This window comes from Phalacrocorax carbo, chromosome 2 (genome assembly GCF_963921805.1).
Source record: "Phalacrocorax carbo chromosome 2, bPhaCar2.1, whole genome shotgun sequence".
NCBI lineage: Eukaryota > Metazoa > Chordata > Aves > Suliformes > Phalacrocoracidae > Phalacrocorax > Phalacrocorax carbo.
In genome coordinates, this window is record NC_087514.1 from 120,462,980 (window position 1) to 120,481,551 (window position 18,572).

General features: G+C 42.7%; 1 protein-coding gene across 2 annotated transcripts in view; it reads left to right on the forward strand.

The window, feature by feature from the left end:
• The first annotated feature begins 709 nt into the window (after positions 1-709).
• The window catches only part of CPNE4 (copine 4), a 234,934-nt gene continuing 217,071 nt past the window's right edge, over positions 710-18,572 (forward strand). Inside the window, exon 1 of one of the 2 annotated variants that reach the window (XM_064444130.1) lies at positions 710-926. The gene's annotated coding sequence lies outside the window, so the exon portion shown is untranslated. The remainder of the gene's footprint in view (positions 927-18,572) is intronic. The other variant, XM_064444131.1, reaches the window with a different exon arrangement.

Below are 18,572 nucleotides of genomic sequence, written 5' to 3' on the forward strand. Positions count from 1 at the left end.
GCTGCCATGGGTGGGCAAAGTCAAACAGTGAATCCTGATATCCCAAGTTCTTGTGCTGTGTTTTAACTGTAAGAACTCTTTTCTGCTTAGTTAGGGTCATCCTATCCCTTCTCCATGGTAGGACACCTAGAGAGGCATTGCAGAATCAGCGATAGCCCTGATGCCAGGAGGAGCAGCGACCCTTCGGTAGCCAGCCAAGCCTGCTGCCTTGTGCAGGCCGGCACTGCTGCTTCCCTGGCTTGTGGGCCCTGATGCATTTGCACTGCTTGCCAGCATGAGGATGTTACAGCCCAGGTTTCACCAAATGCTTAACTTGAACCAGTAGGGGCACTGGAAATACTGGTTGGACTGAGTTAACACCGTGCTCGCAGCTTATCAGCAAGCCGGAATTCCTCCTCTGGTGATCAGGTTAGCCGAAACGGCCCCAGAGGAGAACTCAGCGCCCCGACTGGGAGGGCAGAGACGTGCACAAGAGAGACCCGGAGCGTTTCCAGCACGGCCCCTGCCCTCGGTCCACGGCGTGGCCGGCCCCTGCCGCAGCCTGCGGGAGGTGGGCGAACACAGGGGTACGGGGCCGGGCACGGCCAAGCTCCCACCCGGGCGCCCGCCGGGCTCGGGAGGCTCCGTCCCCGCCGCAGCCCCCAGGCGGCGCTGCCGCCGGCTCGGCGGCTCCGGCACCGCCGGGACCGGGGCGGCTCCGAGCGGGGTGGGGGGGGAGCGCCCGGCGCGTCAAGGCGCGCCCGCTCCTCCCTTCGTCCCCTCCCCTCGGTGGCGGCGGTGGTGGAGCCGCTGGGCTCCCTCGCTCCTCTTCACATGGGGCTCGCCCTGCTGGAGGGACAGCGCTCCTACCCTCCCGCCAGCCGCTGAGGGGGACCCGGCGCGGGCGGAGGGGCTCCCCGCCGCCGGCAGGTCGGTCAGGCAGGCAGGTAGGGGCGGCAACCCCCCGAGGGGAAGCTGGGGAGCGGGCGAGGTGCGCGGGGTTTGCCGTCCCGGCAGTTGGTGTCGGTTACGGCGCGAGGCTTCACCCCGGCGCTGCGGCGGTTGGTGGCGGGCGCAGAGCGGGGCGCACGTGGAGCGGGCGCCTCGCAGCCCGCTCTCCTCCCTCCCTCCCTCCCTCCTTCCCCTGGCGCCCGGGTGTCCCCGCCGCGGGCTCGGCGGGGTCGTGGGCGCCGCCGCGGGGAGGGAGCCGGGCTCTTTGCTTCCCCGGTTCGCGTGGCCGGTGGCTTCTCTTCTCAGCAGGTGCCCGGCTGCCGCGGGGAGCGGCGCGACTTCGGGGAGGAACCCGAGCGGGGACGCGGCTCTGCCCCCTTTACCCAAAGGTGATGTAGTTTTGCTTAAACGGGACCCGGGAAGCTCCCACCGCCCGTGTCACCTTTTCTTCTAGCTTTCGTACCAAGGTCGCAGCCGGAGAACAGGTCCGTTATTTGTGAAATTATTTTATGTCAGTTTAGGGTTTGGTTTTTCTTTCTTTCTTTTTTTTTTTCCTGCATGCTACCAAAGACAGAGTGCCGATAAGATTCATTTCTGTGGTTGGTAGGTTAAACGCAGGGCAAATTCCTTATGTCGTTACAGCGAAAGTTATGGGCTTGCCGAGTTCATATAATCTGGTGTTCTCATAGCTCAAAAAAAGTATTTTCATTAAAAGGGAGAAAACCGGATCCAGATCCAAGTTCTTATAGCTTTTGATTGATTAGGGCTCCCTCGTGGAAATCAGCAGGGAGTTTTGCCTGATTAAGACCTGTAAAATTGTGCTGAGGTTTGTTACACAACTGGCTGTAGATGTGCAGTAGGGCTCAGTTAGATAACTTTGCATCTGGGTCTTGTTTTCACTGGTCTAGCTGAAGCACTTTCAAGTCAAATTAGGTTCAGTTCTCCCCTTTCCAGGAGTCAGCCCTCTCCACTTGACATGCCCGAGGGAGTGGGAGGACTGTTTTAACTGCTTTAAAGAAGAGTAAACCTGTTGTTAAACAGAGAAATGGGTGACACCCGTTGGAGATAGTGATTGAAATTTCAAAGTGCTCTGTGTCTTTTGATGGCTGTCCCAGGTAAAGTTTTTATCCTGAATGCTTTTTATTCCTTATTGCTTGTGTTGCAGTCGAGCCTCAGAAGCCTTAGCCAAGAACCAGAGACTCAGCTGCGATAGAAGATGTACAGGAATGTGGGTAACCATAGTCTGTCCACTAAAGAGCACGCTTTCTGGTGTAATTATGCAGAAATATTACAGAAAACAGCATTGCTCCCAGAAAAGCTTGCAGGTTGCAGTTGCCACACTTGCGATCTGACTATTCAGTTATTGTTGTTCTGTTTTTCCTGTGTTCCTAAAATATCTGACAGTAAGCACATTATGGATTCTAGTCAGTTGTTTGTGGAACTTTTCGTGTTGCTGCAACTGCAAATGTTGCTGAAAAATTGCTCTTTTTTTTAAGGTGTGAAAGTCAGTCAAATAAAATGGAAACTTTCTTGCACTTCAAATTGCAGCAATATAGGACCAGACTTGGGGAGGGTGGAACAAACAAAACCCAACACTTTTTCTTTGTGCTGTAACTACTTTCAGATGAGAAAATTATTTTGGGATGGCATTTCTCAAGTTCGTTTTCGGGTCCTTGGAATTTCAGGTGGCAAAAGTCTGATTGTTCTAGCTCTCTGAGTGAGAAAAAGGCGCTGTGTTGTGGTCTGTGGAGTTCAAATGCACATTAGTGGAAAGTTTCAAATAGTCTTAAAATAATCCTTAGTGGGGTCAGTGTATTTGCTATGTTTGGGGCAATTGGATTTGGTTTTAAAATAACAGGCAGTTTTTTGGAAGTAGGGCATACTAACTCTGTTAGCTTTGGTACTTCAGTACTGGTGTTCCCAAACAGAGACCACGATCCAGTATGAATACACGCATGTAAACTCAGTGTCTGTAGATAGATGTGTTGGTATTGCTAACCTTATGGCCACATTGGAGGCTTGGATACCTAATATCCTTAAGCATAAGTCTACGGAAAAACTCAAGGCATGTGCTGAACAGCTTTCCTGGGCTAGGATGGTAGGAAACAGATTGTGTATCGTGAAAGTTAAGTGTTCAGGAAGGTGTTAACAACATTCAAAAAGGGATTCTTATTATGGAAGTGAAGGGCATTATCAGTTTGTGTAGCTCAGTAGCCAGCATCTAGCTGGGCTGTCATGCCTAACTGTCTATCTCCTAATCTTTGGGGAGAGACTTTTCTAAAACGGTGCTTAAATATACCCCAGTTTCAAGTATTGAAGTGTGGTGAATTATGGTGAACTAATTCTACTCATAAGATTGGATGTTTGTACCTTGGACAGGAAAACTATCTTCTCACAGCATGCCAAAGCTTGGAGCTCTCCATCTGCAGAAAAGCTAATGGAGTACGTGTTGTGGTGTTATGTGTTCAGTGCTGTTTTACAGCAGCCGCTTACGTGGCAGCTATCAGTGATATATCACAATTCCTGATTTGCCTTCATAGGGTGGGATAGGAAAATGCCATGGGTGTGGAGGGACTAAGTGCCTTGCCCAGTCACTTGGGAATTCTGAAAGAGCAAGAAGTTGAAGCCAGATAGAAAGAGGTCTAGACTGGCGGTCCTACCTGGATTGTCTTCCTTGTTTTCTAGCATAATTCAAACAATTTATAGTAAATAAAGATATTTCCAGGTATTGCATCCAATGGTTGTCTGACAACGTTCAAAGTTTAAGAAGAGTTTTTCTATTATATGGCTTTCTGTGTCTTTGCATGCATGTGGTCTTTGGTAGGCATTGGTGCTTTTATTATGCTGTCATAGCTTCCCCTTTTCCTACGTTAGTTATTTTAATGTTTTAAAATCATCTAGTAGACTCCATGCAAAAACAATGCTCTGTTAATGGATTGTTTGAGTGGGGAATTTGAATGTGAGATAGCCGGCAGTCAGCATTATGGTTCCCAATGAAACCATTAGTCAGCAACACTTCACATAAGTATCCAAACTAAAATTTAGTATCATCCGCTATAGTGTACTTCATCGGAAAGGTGACTTTAAGCAAGCAGGAAGTTCTAACTTGAGGACAAAGAATACATGCCTGCAAAGAGCTGTGCTCAGGTTGCTGTGACAATGGTGTCTTTGGGGTTTAAGTGTTTGTGAATCAAAAGTCCATTTCTGCTCTTAAAAACTGCAACATGCAATTTTAAAGAGTGGCTAAATAGTTTTAGTTTTTTACAGGATGCCCGACAGCAAAACCTGTGTGTAGCAAGGGACGCTGCTCAAAGGAGCTGTGCTTTCATCTGCACTTGGAACTGAAGTGTCCCTTGCCGGTTCAGTTGCACGTGCTGCTGATGCTAGCTGTTGGCAGTGAGAGGCATTTATTCTGTATAAACTCAGATTTGAGTAGCTGAAGACCCTTGTGGTGTTTGCCACTAATCAGCCAATTGTAGTTTCTGTGTTTACTGCAAATTAACAAAAAGAAGTTGTGTTAATTTGCGACTGCTTGCCCTTTTATGCTGCAAACACTACACAGCTGTGAAGTTGCCTTCTAGCTCTGGTTTAGGAACATATTCTCCTTCAAGGTGGTGTGCATGTCCTTAAACAGGCCTGATTCTCAAAGAAAGGTAAATTTGGAAGTGTAGCTTTTTCTAGGGCACAAATCCCAGAGATAGGGGAGCTATGTGCATGCTTAAAAACTAACACTTGCTGAAGTGTTTTGGTGAATAAGCTTGAGTGCTTTGCTGAATCACAGCTGTGAGCATGCAGAAATACTATACCTACAAAGTCTGCTACGGCTGACTACAGTACTTGTATTTCAGTGCAGGTGTTTGGAGACTATCTGAACTGCAGAAACGAATGAGGAGAGGCATCGTAGATGCTACCAGACAAGAATGGAAACGTACCATTGCAAGTGACTTAATTCAGGCTTCCCTGGGAAATCTTACCGGGGCTTCTCCGTTTCTCTCCCATACTGAAATACCGGGTGAAAACTGATGCGGTAAATGGCCAGATTCCCGTTGATTTCCTTAAGAAAACGACGACACGCGCGGGGGCGTTAGCGGGGCGGAGCCGCCAGGGGGCGCCCGAGGACCGGCGGCGGCGATGCCGGTGGGGGGCTCCCGCCCGCCCCGCCCCGGGACCCGGGGATCCCTGTCCCTGCGGGTTTGCGGAGCGGGGACATTAATCCCAATGTATCCGATCCGTTCCTCCGGTACACCGCCTCACCTGCCTGGGCGCTCTCCTGGTCACAGTGATGGGTGCGTTACGTGTGTCTTGCCTCCCTGGCAATAGCGATGTAAAGTCGGCCGAAATACGGCTGCTCCAAGTGCAGTCAGCGTAGGTGATCCACACAGAGGTGTCAGTGAACTCGAAGTGATCCACGTCGAAGTTGTGCTCAGATGAACTTTGCAGTGCATCCCAGTGCAAAGCAGTGTGATGTTGCTGGGCCCTGGGGAGGTGGTAGCAGAGTGCCCTGTCTGGCTCCCATGGGGAGTGGGCCCTTTGCAATGATGGGTGAGCTGCTGGAAGAGGGGTGTGGAGTGAGTAAAATGCTGCTTCAGCAGCTGTTTGTGTCTTGCCACCCACGGGGTCTCTCTCCAGGTTAGAAGAGACAGCAAAGTCCTTTCATTGTGGGCCTGGTTATGTATAGGAGCTTGTCTGGCCCTCCTGACTAGTGTCCATCCCTTAGCTTGTCCACCCCTTTCCTTGACATCTTCTTACCACTAGCCATTCCTACTTTCCCAGCCCAGGTGCTCCAAAGTTGGGAATAAAATTGCTGCCAGCTTCTTTGGTAGCCTGATTGAAGAGAATACAAGAAGCACCTCATGATGGGGGTATTAAGAGTGCTTGGCCAGGCTGACTGTGTCTAGTGGTGATTCCCAGCTGTAGCTACCCATGTGACTTTGATCCCTTATTTATTTTGAATAGATGCATGATTGAGATGGGCAGTACCTACAGCATTTGATTTGGTAATGAGTGTCATTCATGGGTCAGCAAAGTCTAAGTGGCTGTTATGGAGAGTTGGGGTAGTATGGAATAAGATTCCCTTTAGTTGAATAGTTGTCAAATGGAAAGCAGATGCAGCCTAGGCAAGAAAACTTGTCTTGGTGGAAAGTGTTGTTAGCTATAGAACTGCCCTGGCATGACACCTGTGTACTTAATCCATGCTCTCTTAATCCACTGCCTCCTGTAATTTCCTCTAGTAAATTATTTACATGAATTGATTGCTAAATGTTATGTGGATTGTCAGTTGTCAGCCAGTGATACAGACATTCACTGGACATCTGGAGAGGGTAAGACACCCTCCTCACATGTGACAAAAGCCAATAATTCGGCTATGGGGCGTACATGGGTGGTATTCGGAATGAATTTCTAACCCTTTTTTGACTGTCTGTTTACTTCGGGGAGTTTCTTCTCTTGCATTATGTTGTCCAGCGCCTTCAGCCAAGATCATTGTCTTTAGTAATACTTGTCATAGTGCCTCAGCATAATGTGAAGGACTAGGGTTGTTAATATGTTAGTTGCTATCTAGAAGGATTCTGTCAGAACTCGGTATTCTGATACATGCAGAATTGGATTGTTGAATTAAAAAATATCCTGTAAAATATCTGCAGTAAGAGGATATCTGTACAGTTATGTGAAGGCTGTTAGTGAATGGCACTTTGATGTCAATGCCAGTTAAATCCTTGGAAATATGGACAAGTGAATAATCCACTGCTTACAGTGTGCTAAGTAATGTAGACAGCTGTTTTGTATTTGGCTTTATGCTAATTGCTGCTGCTGTTAGCGTTGCATTTGTGAGTTGATGAAGTTACACATCACTTGTATACTCTTGATGCAAATATTGCCTTGTCTATTAATTTATGGTGAAAGTTTTATGGGGTCATTAAGGTTCACTGAGAGAGACTCAAAATGACTTGGAGATCTTGACAGACATTTGGCCAGATAGGCTCAGCTTTGCATAGTGATCAAAGAAAAGAGGGGGTGCGGGGGGAAATCTATGAAAGTATTTATATGGAATTAACGTACAGATGTAGGAAAGAAGAAGAGTATGGGAAAGGGAAATAGAAAATTGGGCTAGCCTGTCTGTCAGTGGTTTCAGTAGGGTCCAGTTCTGTATGAGGGATTGCAGGCAGCTTCTAAACTGCGTGGGTATATTCTTCCTGAACTTGCAGAAAGGCTTTCAGTCTTAAGCTTGTATTAATGGTCTGGGCTGAGCCTCAGCTTTGCCTGTGTGGAAGAAAGAGAAGAAGGTTTTCTGTGCTACAGCTTGGGTTTTGGCTATTTTGCAGATGTGTAAAATACAATATCAGCTCACATGTGTTGGAGCTGACAGTGCATGTGGGAGATGGCCATAGGCAAGCATAGAAAAAGCAAGCAGAATCTTTTAAGGCATGTGTAATTTTCTCTGAATTTAGGAAAAGCCCTTTTGTCTTTTCACCTAGATAAAATACTGCTTGAGTAACTTTATTTTTGCTTCTCGTTGTGACATATGCAGCCATGCTAACTTGGATAGATTTCAAATAAACATTTATGTTATTTTTGATTTGATATCATGAAAGCTTACTTGCAACTTAGGAAAAAATGACAGCATCAGCCCTTCCTCTTCATATCCATCACAATCTTCTCTTCCAGAAGAAAGAATTTGCTGTAGGACTATAGAGTAGTCAGAACTGGGGAAGCTGGTGAACTATATTTGAAAGTTGCTTTTTCTTCACAAGCTCAGATACCTTGTATGTGTCTCTGTTGAAGGGCTAGGAGATGAAGCTGCAACGTAAGTGTTTGTCATATGCATTTGTAACTGCAGTTTAAATGTCAGATGCAGCTTATTATTAGAAACAAGAGACTAAAACCTCATCTCTCTGAGCATGGATTTGTAATGAAGGCTGATTTAGAACGAAGTCTACGCAAAAAGGCGTAGAAAAATATTTAAACAAATGTTTTTGAGATTATCCCTTTGTATTAAATATTGTCTCACTTCTGTAATTATTATAAGTGCCAAAAATTATAAAGTGACTGATTATACAAGAAAATCTTTTTTGGGATGGAATTTTATTAGTCTTATTTATAGATGGACTGTGTTCAACTATGGACCCAAGGAAGAGAATACCACAAGATAGATGTGAACAAGCTGATGTAATGCTTCACCATCACCTCAAAACAGTTTGAAAAATAACTATAACTGCAACATTAAATAAAATAGATTGCAAGGAGAACTCTTTAGACGATTAGTTCTTAAATGTCTTCCATGGACTGGTAAGGGAGATGGTATTCCAGTTTTTGCACACAAAGTTAAAATGTCTAGTTCTTAGGGACTTGTTATGAACAAAGATTTTCTTATTTTATCAGTGCACTCATAACAGTAGAATTTTAAGAACTATTCAGTGTGCTTGGTCAGCAGCGTAGATCCTGTCGGATAAATCCAGATCCTGTTAACTGCCCCCATGGGGAAAAGCTAATGCAGTTACTGTAATGCTCTATCTTTGTTGCTTTATTCACCCTTTACTGTACATGAAGATACTATGAAGACAAGGTATATATAACTTTAGTTATTTATTGACAGAGATGTGTGGTAGATAACTAGGATTAGTGAGCAACCAGGCAAAGCGTTGCCGTACGGCCTCTGGGTAAGACACCTGGCTCACAGAATAGCTGAGGTTGGAAGAGACCTGGAGGTCGTTTGGTCCAACCAACCAGCTCAAGCAAGGCTACCTAGAGCCAGTTGCCTGGACTGTGTCTAGATGGTTCCTGAATATCTCCAAGGATGGAGACTCTACAACTTCCTTGGGCAACCTGTGCCAGTGCTTGGTCACCCTCACGGTGAAAGAGTGTTTCCTGATGTTCAGAGGGAACCTCCTGTGTTTCAGCTGGTGGCCATTGCCTCTGGTCCTTGCACTGGGCACCACTGGAAAGAGCCTGGTTTTGTCATCTTTGTGCCCTCCCTTCAGGTGTTTGTATACACTGGTAAGATCCTCCCTGAGCCTTTTCTTCTCCAGGCTGAACATTCCCAGCTCTTCCAGCCTTTCCTCATACACGAGGTACTTCAGACCCTTCATCATCCTTGTGGCTCTTTGCTGGACCCTCTCCAGTAAGTCCATGTTGTCCTTTTACTGAGGAGCCCAGAACTGGACACAGTACTCCAGGTGTGGCCTCACCCATTCTGGCAGCTATCAGTACTGGCGAAGGTTGACTTCTACTGCTTCTTGGATGGGCTGATTCTCAGTGTTGCCGAGTTGCTATATTCTGACTCCCTGTGTTTTTTCCACTAGAGGTTTTCATAGTTCTCATGGGATTTTGTTTTTTCTTGAGCCTTTGAACTGCTAACAACCTATGTTTCAAGGATCTTATGTCTAGCTGCAAATTTACTGTTCTTATCTATCATGGCCCTAGTCTAAGTATTGTCACACAGCTTTCTTGCAAGCTGGCAGTTTCCTGAGAAGTTTCATCCAAGGTTATGCAGTTCTGCTGTGTCAAAACTAGGCCTTGGATCACAGACAGCTGAACCCCTAGGAGGAGGATTCACACAAAGCTGAGGTGTGAAATCAGTATGAGCTATGCTGTGCCAGTTCCCTTCGGAGCACACACAGTGAATAGTAGCTGCAAGGTTATTTGAACTACTTTCAGAATAACTGGATGCCTGCAGGGAGAAGCCTTGTAACTTAAGCCTTCTCTGCACTGGACTTTTTTACCCATCAGTGTGTTTTTGTATGTATTTCTGACACAAATGTGGTTTATAATTGGCTCTTTGCCTGGTCTTGGTGGCAAGTGGTGCTGATATGGATTGCCTATGGTAAGGAAATGTGGTTTTTTAATAGCCCAAAAGCCATTGAAAGAAATAGAGGAAGATGAAGCTCAAGATGTTGACAAGAGTTGTAAAGGAGCGATTGACTGAGGGCGAGAACCAGTACACAAGCCTGCTATATTATATGCTATTTGACAGAAAAGGGTGGTACAGTAGGAAAGAACCTTTTTTTTTTTGTATTTGTAAGTTTACAGACTTGGAACATTTGTTATCTGCAATGGAAAATCAGGTCAAACACTGGGAAAAACAATTTATCTGGAACAGTAGTGTAACCGGAAAAAATATCTAAAGAAGGTGAAATTTCAGTCATCTGGAAGTTTTAAGAACAAAGAGTGTCTACCATGAGTTTTTGAGATACAGTTAATTCAGTTTTGTGGGCAGTTGATATATCAGCTACATGCTTGCGATTTTTGTAAAATTTTCCAGAAAGTAGAGTTTTCAAATATGTTTGATCCTTTTGACACAGGAGGCAAAGCTTTCTTAAATTGTTGATCTCTGTGCAGTGCATCAAGGAAGCCAACATGTTTGTGACATAAAATCACAAGAGTTAACAAGTTGTGAAAATAGTGTGGTTTGTTTGTGGTTTTTTTTTTTTTCTTGAACAAAGATTTCTGGTAGTGTGCAGCAGGTAATGGTACTAATTTGTAAACTGTCTATTGATTAATGCTCTCTGATCTTTTTGTTATTGTAGTTTAGACTTATTTATTTATGTATTTATTTCGACAACACTAAGTGTCCCCTATGACTTGCTATTACATGCAAATATTGGTCTGACATCTCTGAAAATTGCCACCCGTCTTGTGCTGCTAGAGGTATGTAAAGTGTGATGTGACTTCCTGCTACTTCTTATGAGTAGGTACAGAGGCTGTGGTATCTTCATCTAAGAGGTGTTACTTACAGCATGAGGTGTAGTGTCATAAGCATTCATCAAGTGTTATCAAAGTGGCTGGCATGTCAGTTGTCTTCTAAATACTTCTGCAGTAAAATGTAAGTAAATGGATTTCTAAGGATTATTTTATGCACTGGAATGGTGGTGTTTGCTTGTGGGCTTTTTGTTTGGTGTGTAGTTCGTTGTGGGTTTTTTTTGTCAAGTATTCAGTTTGAGAGCAATTAAATCTCAGCAGTCTTTACATGACAATCTCTGGTAGTTTTGTTTTTGGAAAAAAAATCAACTGAATGGATGACAAGACTGTATACTTTCTGAAATCCTAGTTTTTATCAGAATGTGATGCAAAGGAAAGCCATGCATCTGTGATCTTTACTTCCTGCTCTAGCAAAACAACAAATTGCAGTGGTTCTTGCATTCAGTTGAAATTTCTTGCAGCAGTGTTCTTTCCAAGTGTTCACCTAATTATGGGTTGATTTTGCTGCCGAAGGAGACCAATTTACCTTGTTTGTTCAAATTAAAGTCAAGAATATCAGATACCAGTTGTTCTGAATTTCAGTGAAAACTTTTTTGAGGAATCCTCCTTGAAGCTTTTTGGAATTAACTGCTCAAAGAGGTGTGTTTGAAGTTAGCAGTGATTCTCAAGAGGTTTGACTGCGGGAGTTTGTAAAGTTAGCTATTTCAGTCTGCAATGGAAATGGCTTTGGTTTGAACCAATGCTTAACTGGTGTTCACAGAAAGTAGTTTCACAGTGAAGATGCTTGTTTCCCACCTTAAATGGATCTTCAGTTTCTACACCTTGTGACTTGTGATGTTAATGCATTGGTTTCCTTTCTATTATGCTATATTTGGCCTTCTTTTACTGAAATAAATCTGTTCCTGACAGTTTTCTTAAATAATAGCTACGTAGTATTAAGAAAGTCTAAACCTGGTCTGTACTGAGAAAGTATAAGATGAAGCATGACTTTTACAAGTGTGGATGATGAAGCCAAATGTGTTCTGTAGGCATTCAGGATCCTAATTAGCAAAAAGCAGAGTTATACAACCTGAATTTTATTAACTTCTTTGATACAATACATTTCGTTGTGGGCAAATAGTTACTGTATAATCACTCTCTCTAGTGATGACCAACAGTTAATTTACTTATTTGCATTTATGTCTTGATGGTGTTTTATTGTGGAAGTAGTTATGTTTAACAATCCATTTAGCAGGTGAGTAATTCTTTCATGCTGCTGTATCCATTTTCAAGTGACCATCCATGACTTGTCAGATACTAATGTTTTCAAAGGGTGCAGTTTTATATCTGTGACCAGAGGCTAAATTGGAGTTCAATGAAATAGTGAAGAGAGAATGTTGAAGGTTTGATTAATTTGAAACGCTCCATTTCTCCTACAGTTCAAGAGAATCAGGGAAGATGAATGCAGCAAGCACCTTACAATGTAGCTGATCTCCTTAACTTCACTGACAAAATATGAGCTGCACTGAAGCAATGTTCACAAATTACCACTGTGTAGGTTGCCAGCAGAATGCATGAGATCTGCAAAAGTGGCAGTGCCTGGTGGTTTCTGAAAGATATGAGAAAACAAAGAAGAGAGTAACCCTAACATTTTTCATGCAGCTGTTGCCAAGAAACTTTGGTTGAATGTAATCTCTTATTGATTGTGGTTTCCTTGGCTTTAGTGATGATTATAAGTTGGACTATAAATTGAGTTTCTCTAAACTGATTCTGGTGTGACCTATACCTGGTTCTAATAGCAAAGAACTTTTGTAGTGTGGATTTTGTGCTGCTTTTTTAAAATTTTTTAAAACTGAGTGTGAAATCTGTAAGCAGTTGGAAACCACCCAGTGGAACTGCAGTTGGAAAATAAGGTAGAAGTTCAAGTCACTCATGTGTTGAAGGGGAGGAAAAATTAGTATGCAGCTAAAAGCTTATGAGTAAGTGAGGGATTGGTGTTAAACGTTCCTACTAGCCATGTGTTGGGAGGAAAACACAGGGGCTGACTTCTATGGAGAAGGTAATGCATTAGCTGTCAGTATAAAATATCTTGTGAGCCTTGTGAAGAGCAAGGTAGTTAATTTGGTTTGTTTGGTTTGTAATCCACCTTGGAGACTGCATTGCCAGGGTGCCTGCTACAGAGTGACCCATGAGCAACAGCAGCTTTGGAGCAGACATGCTGAAAGCTATTAAGTAGGGCTGGAGATGGATGGAGCTGCTCTGCTCCTTGCAGGAAGTTCTACCTGGATTTTCTGTTAATACCCACTTGCCTGTACTTTGGGGCTTATATAGGTGGTGAGTGTCTGAAAGGGCCCCTTGTGGCAGCTCCCACAGGAAAATCCCTTGTGTTACCAAGGTGTGATTCATAAGAGTTCTTGTCATGTCTTTCCTGTTGAATGATCTCTGGGGTTTCTCTTTAAGTGTCTTGGGTATGTACGAGGATGCTGGTGTGAGGCTCTTAAGACTAGGAAGGCTGGCCATACAGGTTTTAAATAGTTTGCTAGATCATATTTGATGCTTGCAAGCATCCAGATATGTTTCCAAAGATCCACTCAGACTTTAAACAGGAAAGATTAAATGAGCTCTGAGTATGAATGTGATTTAGCAACATAGGTTTCTCCAGCTGTCACTTGACACTTTCTCTGTGCTGCACTTAGTCACAGCCGAGGTATTAAGGGTATACAGAAAAAGGCTGTGGGGACTAGGGGCACTGATTTGGTGACTTTTCCTTTCCTGATTAGTAGAAAGGAGATGATCAGAACATTTCTCTGTTGCAAGAAAGAAGTAAGGATGCTTAAAAATAAAACCAAATGGTCTGAAGGAAACAAGAGACTAAGACACAGTTCTTGCTCCACTGCTGACAGCATTTTTGCTGACTTAGTAGTCTATACCCAGGAGTCCTTTCATTTTCAGCATTAGCCTCACTCTATGTTTTCATGACATCTCATGAATAGGAAACATGAGGCAAAGAAGGTAAGAGTGTTTTAATTCATTGATTCATTTTTGTAGGGTATGAGGTTTAAGTATTTCTTGCATATGGAATGCTCTGAAAATGGAAAGTGAGACAGGTATGTTGGGTATGTGTTTTCTCTGGGAGTTTATTATGTAATGCATAGATGGGGTTTTGACTCCAAAAACATAGCTGGTTTGTGACTTAGCTGCTTTTCCTAACTGTTCTAGGATAAAATGGCTCTTGGTGTATTTTGTGAGCCATAAGCTCTATTGGCTTCTAGTTACTTCTCTGAACTGGTACTTAGTGCAGATTTACAGCATTGGCAGGGCCCAGTTTTGGGACTTCATTGTTTGTTTTTTTTCCTTCAGAAAAAGTTCACAAAGCATCAAACAACACTGAGCTGGGTAGAAAATGAGTAAAGAAACCAAACCAAACAAACTATGGTATAACAGTTTTGCCTCAAATGTATATATTCTTGAATGAAATGGAATAGCACCGGAATTATTAGTAGTTAAGAAAGGATCACAGTTAGGAGTAGAAACTAACATCTGAGAATTTTAACAAGGTAGTAAATAATGCTTAGGCCAGATAAGAGGGTATTAGCAATGAATGCCTCATTAACAAGAACCTCCTCAAAAGAATACAAATCAGTAAAACTTCAAGGACTGACAATGGAAACATCCTGCTACGAAGAAGGTTGTGAAGATAAGGGAAGACCACAATCAGTCAGCAGTGATAAAAGGGAACATACTGGCCCCGAAGGCACTGAAGCATAACTGGGGGAAAGGTAATTCCATCAGGGGGAGATTGTGACCACCGACTCAATTGAGGGATGAAAGGACTGCCCCTCTACCCTACTCCTCTTGAGCATGTGCAGTGAATGAAAAAATCACACTGTAGCTTTAAATTTGAGTGAAGAAGATACAGACCAATGGAAGAAGAGGATGCTCAGTCAGGTCAACGATTATATATTAGATAGGCATGGTGTGTTAACTTACATGTATAAATGTCAAAAATGAAATCCAGTTGGTGTGCATGTTAGGTGGAAGGTTACCACATGCATCCAGTGCTGCAATAAAGTAATGCCTGCTATATAATACACGCAGTGCTAAGGAGTTTTATTCCTGGTTTTTGGTGACAGTTTAACATTATACATTGTATAGTCATCTTGATTTCTTGTTAGAAGTGGAAATAAAATATAAAAGTTATGAGCAGTGTCTTAAAATTAAGTGTAAACATCTGAAAAATGAGGACTTTTGGTGTTCTGTTTAAAAAAATTACTTCGATTTTCACTAAGTATTGTGTTTTGTGTTCAGGGATAAAAGGATATCTTTAGTACTCATTTAATACCTAGCTCTCGGTTCCACTCAACTCTTACTGCTAGTGTATTTTGAAGTAGAATTTAAGGGGTTTATTTTTCTCTTTAACTGTATTGTTAAGATCAAAACTTTTTTTAAAAAAATAAACTTCTAATTACTTCAGATCTGTATAATAACTCTTATTTTTCAAACTCTAGAATTATACTTCTAATCCATTGACCTGGATTGAAGCAGATTTGCTTTCTGCCTTTCATGTGTCAGGAAACATTTGTCTTTGCTTGCAGGGTTGGGTGAATAAAGTATTTTGTTTGTTTGTTTGGCCACTGAACCAAGTGACCACAAAAGCTTGTCTAGTTTGTTCTGATACAAATCTTCATCTAACTTTTTTTTTATTTTGAATGAAAATGAAGAATTTTTCTTTTAGATGTGGGAGTGACAAATGAAATATTCCTTCCCTGGAAACAAAATTTTGTTTCATCTGAAGTACTTTTCCTGGCAGAAGAACACACAGGTGTCCTTGAAAAAATAAACAGCAAGAATTGCCAGCTCTTTGGTGCAGAGGCCAGTGGTTAGAGCACTTTTTATGGGTAGGTTGAAACTTCTATTTTTCTGTAAAATGTTTGTACCGAAGCTGGGCCAGAGGACAAGAGAACCATCTGGCTTCCCCACTCAGCAGCTGCGGTATGGAGAGGATGTGCAGTGCCTCTGGCTTCAGCCTGGTTTCATGTCATATTGGAGTACATCACTTGCAGGGGCACACTGTCTGTGGGAGAGACCAAGGCAGCCTCAGTAAACTGGATTAATAGCACTAATGTTTGGAAGGGGAGAGGAAAGCATATGAATTCCTCTTGGTTAGAGGAAGGACTTGAATCTCTCTTTCTCGTCTGGGGCTAATATCCTTTGGGCAAAAGATGTAGCTGGTAGCAACTCTTTGCTGTAGATTGTCATTCAATTTTTAGTTGAAAACACTTGGCAAAGTGAGTGGAAATCATGACTAACTTGGTGACAGAGAGATTGAAAACTCTGGGGTTTTGGGGTAGTTTTTCCTAATAAACACTTTCAGTAGCTCTTGCCTCATCCAATCCAGTTTGACTTGGAACTCCAAACAGTGTTGCTATTGCCCAGGGTATTACTAGCTGTCAGGGGGAAGTGGTGGCCCTCAGCTTTTTCTGCTCTTTTTCTTGTAGGGAGGGACTGAGGTATTCTGGGGAAAGCAGGGACAGACGGCCGGGCAGTAATGCAGGCTGACAGATCTGCCTGTGTTCTCTGTCATGGTCTCTCTCACATGAGGTGTGTATTTGGGAGCAGGTTTTAACCCCCTGGGAAGGAAGAGGCAATATGAAAGGTTGAAGCAGGAAGAAAAGGAAGGGAAGATTAAAAAGAACAACTGCCTTTGAAGTGACAGTCTAACCAGCCTATGGATTCTTACAAATATTGAATAATGTTGCTCCTCTGGCTTGGTGAATGAGTCTCAAAGATTGCTGCTGTGCTTTTTCAAATCCTGTGTAAAGAGGGGAAGTAATACTACTCCAAGTCTACTGACTGGGAACTGAGGGACAGCAGGAATATGTGATTTGTCTGCAATCATACTAGGGATCTGTGGCAGTGAGGCATCAGAAGAGGGATGTTTGGATTTCCAGTCCAGCACACAATTATATGTATTTCCCCTAAAAAAGCATTTGTACAATGTTTTGTGTATGTTGGAGGAAAAGAGCAGAAAGCTTGATCTCAATATTCTGATTAATTTCTATTCAAACAAATTAAGTGCTAGGCAGAAATATTTGCTTGTGATATTTCAGTAACACAGGTATGCTTTTTGCCCATGTAGAGCACTTGTGGAAAAATTACTATTTATAAAGAGATTTAGAGCCATTTCTCTTCCATGAGCTATTTACTTCTTCAGGTGAGCCAACATCTATTAAACATTCATTCTAAGTAAAATAGCCTTAAGAGTCAATTTAGGTAAACTGCAGTACCTCTTTCTAGACTAAAAATTGCTTTGCATAATGCAAGTAGAAAAATCTATTAATTTTTCTGTTCCTCTCAGTCTTTATTATATGTTGAGATTAATTCTTTTTTTTTTATAAGGGAGCAGGGAAGGAGGGAAGAAAGCTCCTTTGTCAGCTGCATAAAGGGACAGTCAGAGCTTTTGTGTGTAAAGATGTTTTTTTTATTCATGTCTTCAATTTTCTTCTCTTAAGTTGAATATGTTATCATGACTGCAAACTCTCACACTCCCATTGTCATAAACAATAGTCTAATAATCTTTAGAGCTTTGGCATTTTCTGTCCTGGCAGCCAAATGAATGTTTGGAATAATGTTGAAGACTGACTTAAATCATGTTGCAATATACAGTTAGTCTATCCTTTATTTTAAATACTGCATGGTATTTTTAAAACCATATGGATGACGTTTGAGAATTAGCATCACCTTTGATTACTGTTCGAGAAGGCAAGCAGCTGCTTTGGGTTGGAGGTAAGAAACAAGATGCAGCTGAGCTGAAAGCTTGAGGTGGGTAGGAGGAAGGATGATGCAGGTGAGACCTGCATAGGAGGTGGGATGGTGGGAAGCTGGAGGGATTCAGCTCATGTTCTGGGTTGGGTGGTTGTTGGAGAGGGTCTGCTCTTTTAAAGAGACAAAACAAAAAATACTGTTTGGGGACTTTGTGCAAAGATTCTTTGTTCATTTAAGTGTGTTAATTCAACTTTAAATTATCCAGCATTGTAAGAGGGTAGGGGAATACCAGTAGCCCATCAGTAAATGGCAACGTTGCTTTTGTTGCTACAGTTGTCCAGTAAAGTAATATTTACCTGTACTTCAGTGAATCCCCTCCCCATGCTCCCCAAACACTATCAGCTATTTCTGAACTTAGGAAGGGAATTCAAGTTACCAATATCATGCTCTGAAGTCTTAGTCAAGGAGGGTTTACAAGTTAGTGTGAATCAGGTGAGCCATGCTAACTTTCCATGTTTATGCTCTGAACTCTTAACTACAGTGCATCTGCTTTAGACTACTTTAGTTGCATGTTGGAAATACAAATCTTTGCTGCAAAGTTATTAATTTTGCTGCACTATTTGATGACGCTTGCTGGTACCTGCCAGTGCCATGTTGCCAGAGATTGTTCCTCTACGGCCCCGTGAGCAGAATAAGAATATTCTAGTCTGCTTCAGTCTAGATCTATGAGACTAGTTTTACCTGCTTTGCATGTGGGGGTGGGTTTGAGTTAGCCTGCTGACTTTGCTGGAAGGAGATTAGAGAGTACGTTCTACCATCAGAGCCATAGGAAAGGAACAATGACAGGTAGCACAGCTACCTATTGAAGACTTCTTTGTAGAGCATGTGATTTGTTGCCAGTTCATATATTTTACATCAGTATTGGTCAAAGTGTGTAAAAGTGCTCACGGAGGTCCAAACTATACTAGCAGGTTTGGTTTGGCTTATATCTGTTATGACCATGGTAGAAAATTCTTACATTTTGGTGTCCCAGCAATGTCTTTTGAGTGCAGACAAAGGCAGAGTGTTGATTCATCCACCTCATCTACCTTTGATTATTTTAACATCTCTGCTTAAAAAGAATCCACCCTTGTTAGGTAATGCAGCATTAGCTTGCTATAATTCTGAGCGCAGCCAAACAAGTTTTAAGCTATTTTCAAGTAGGC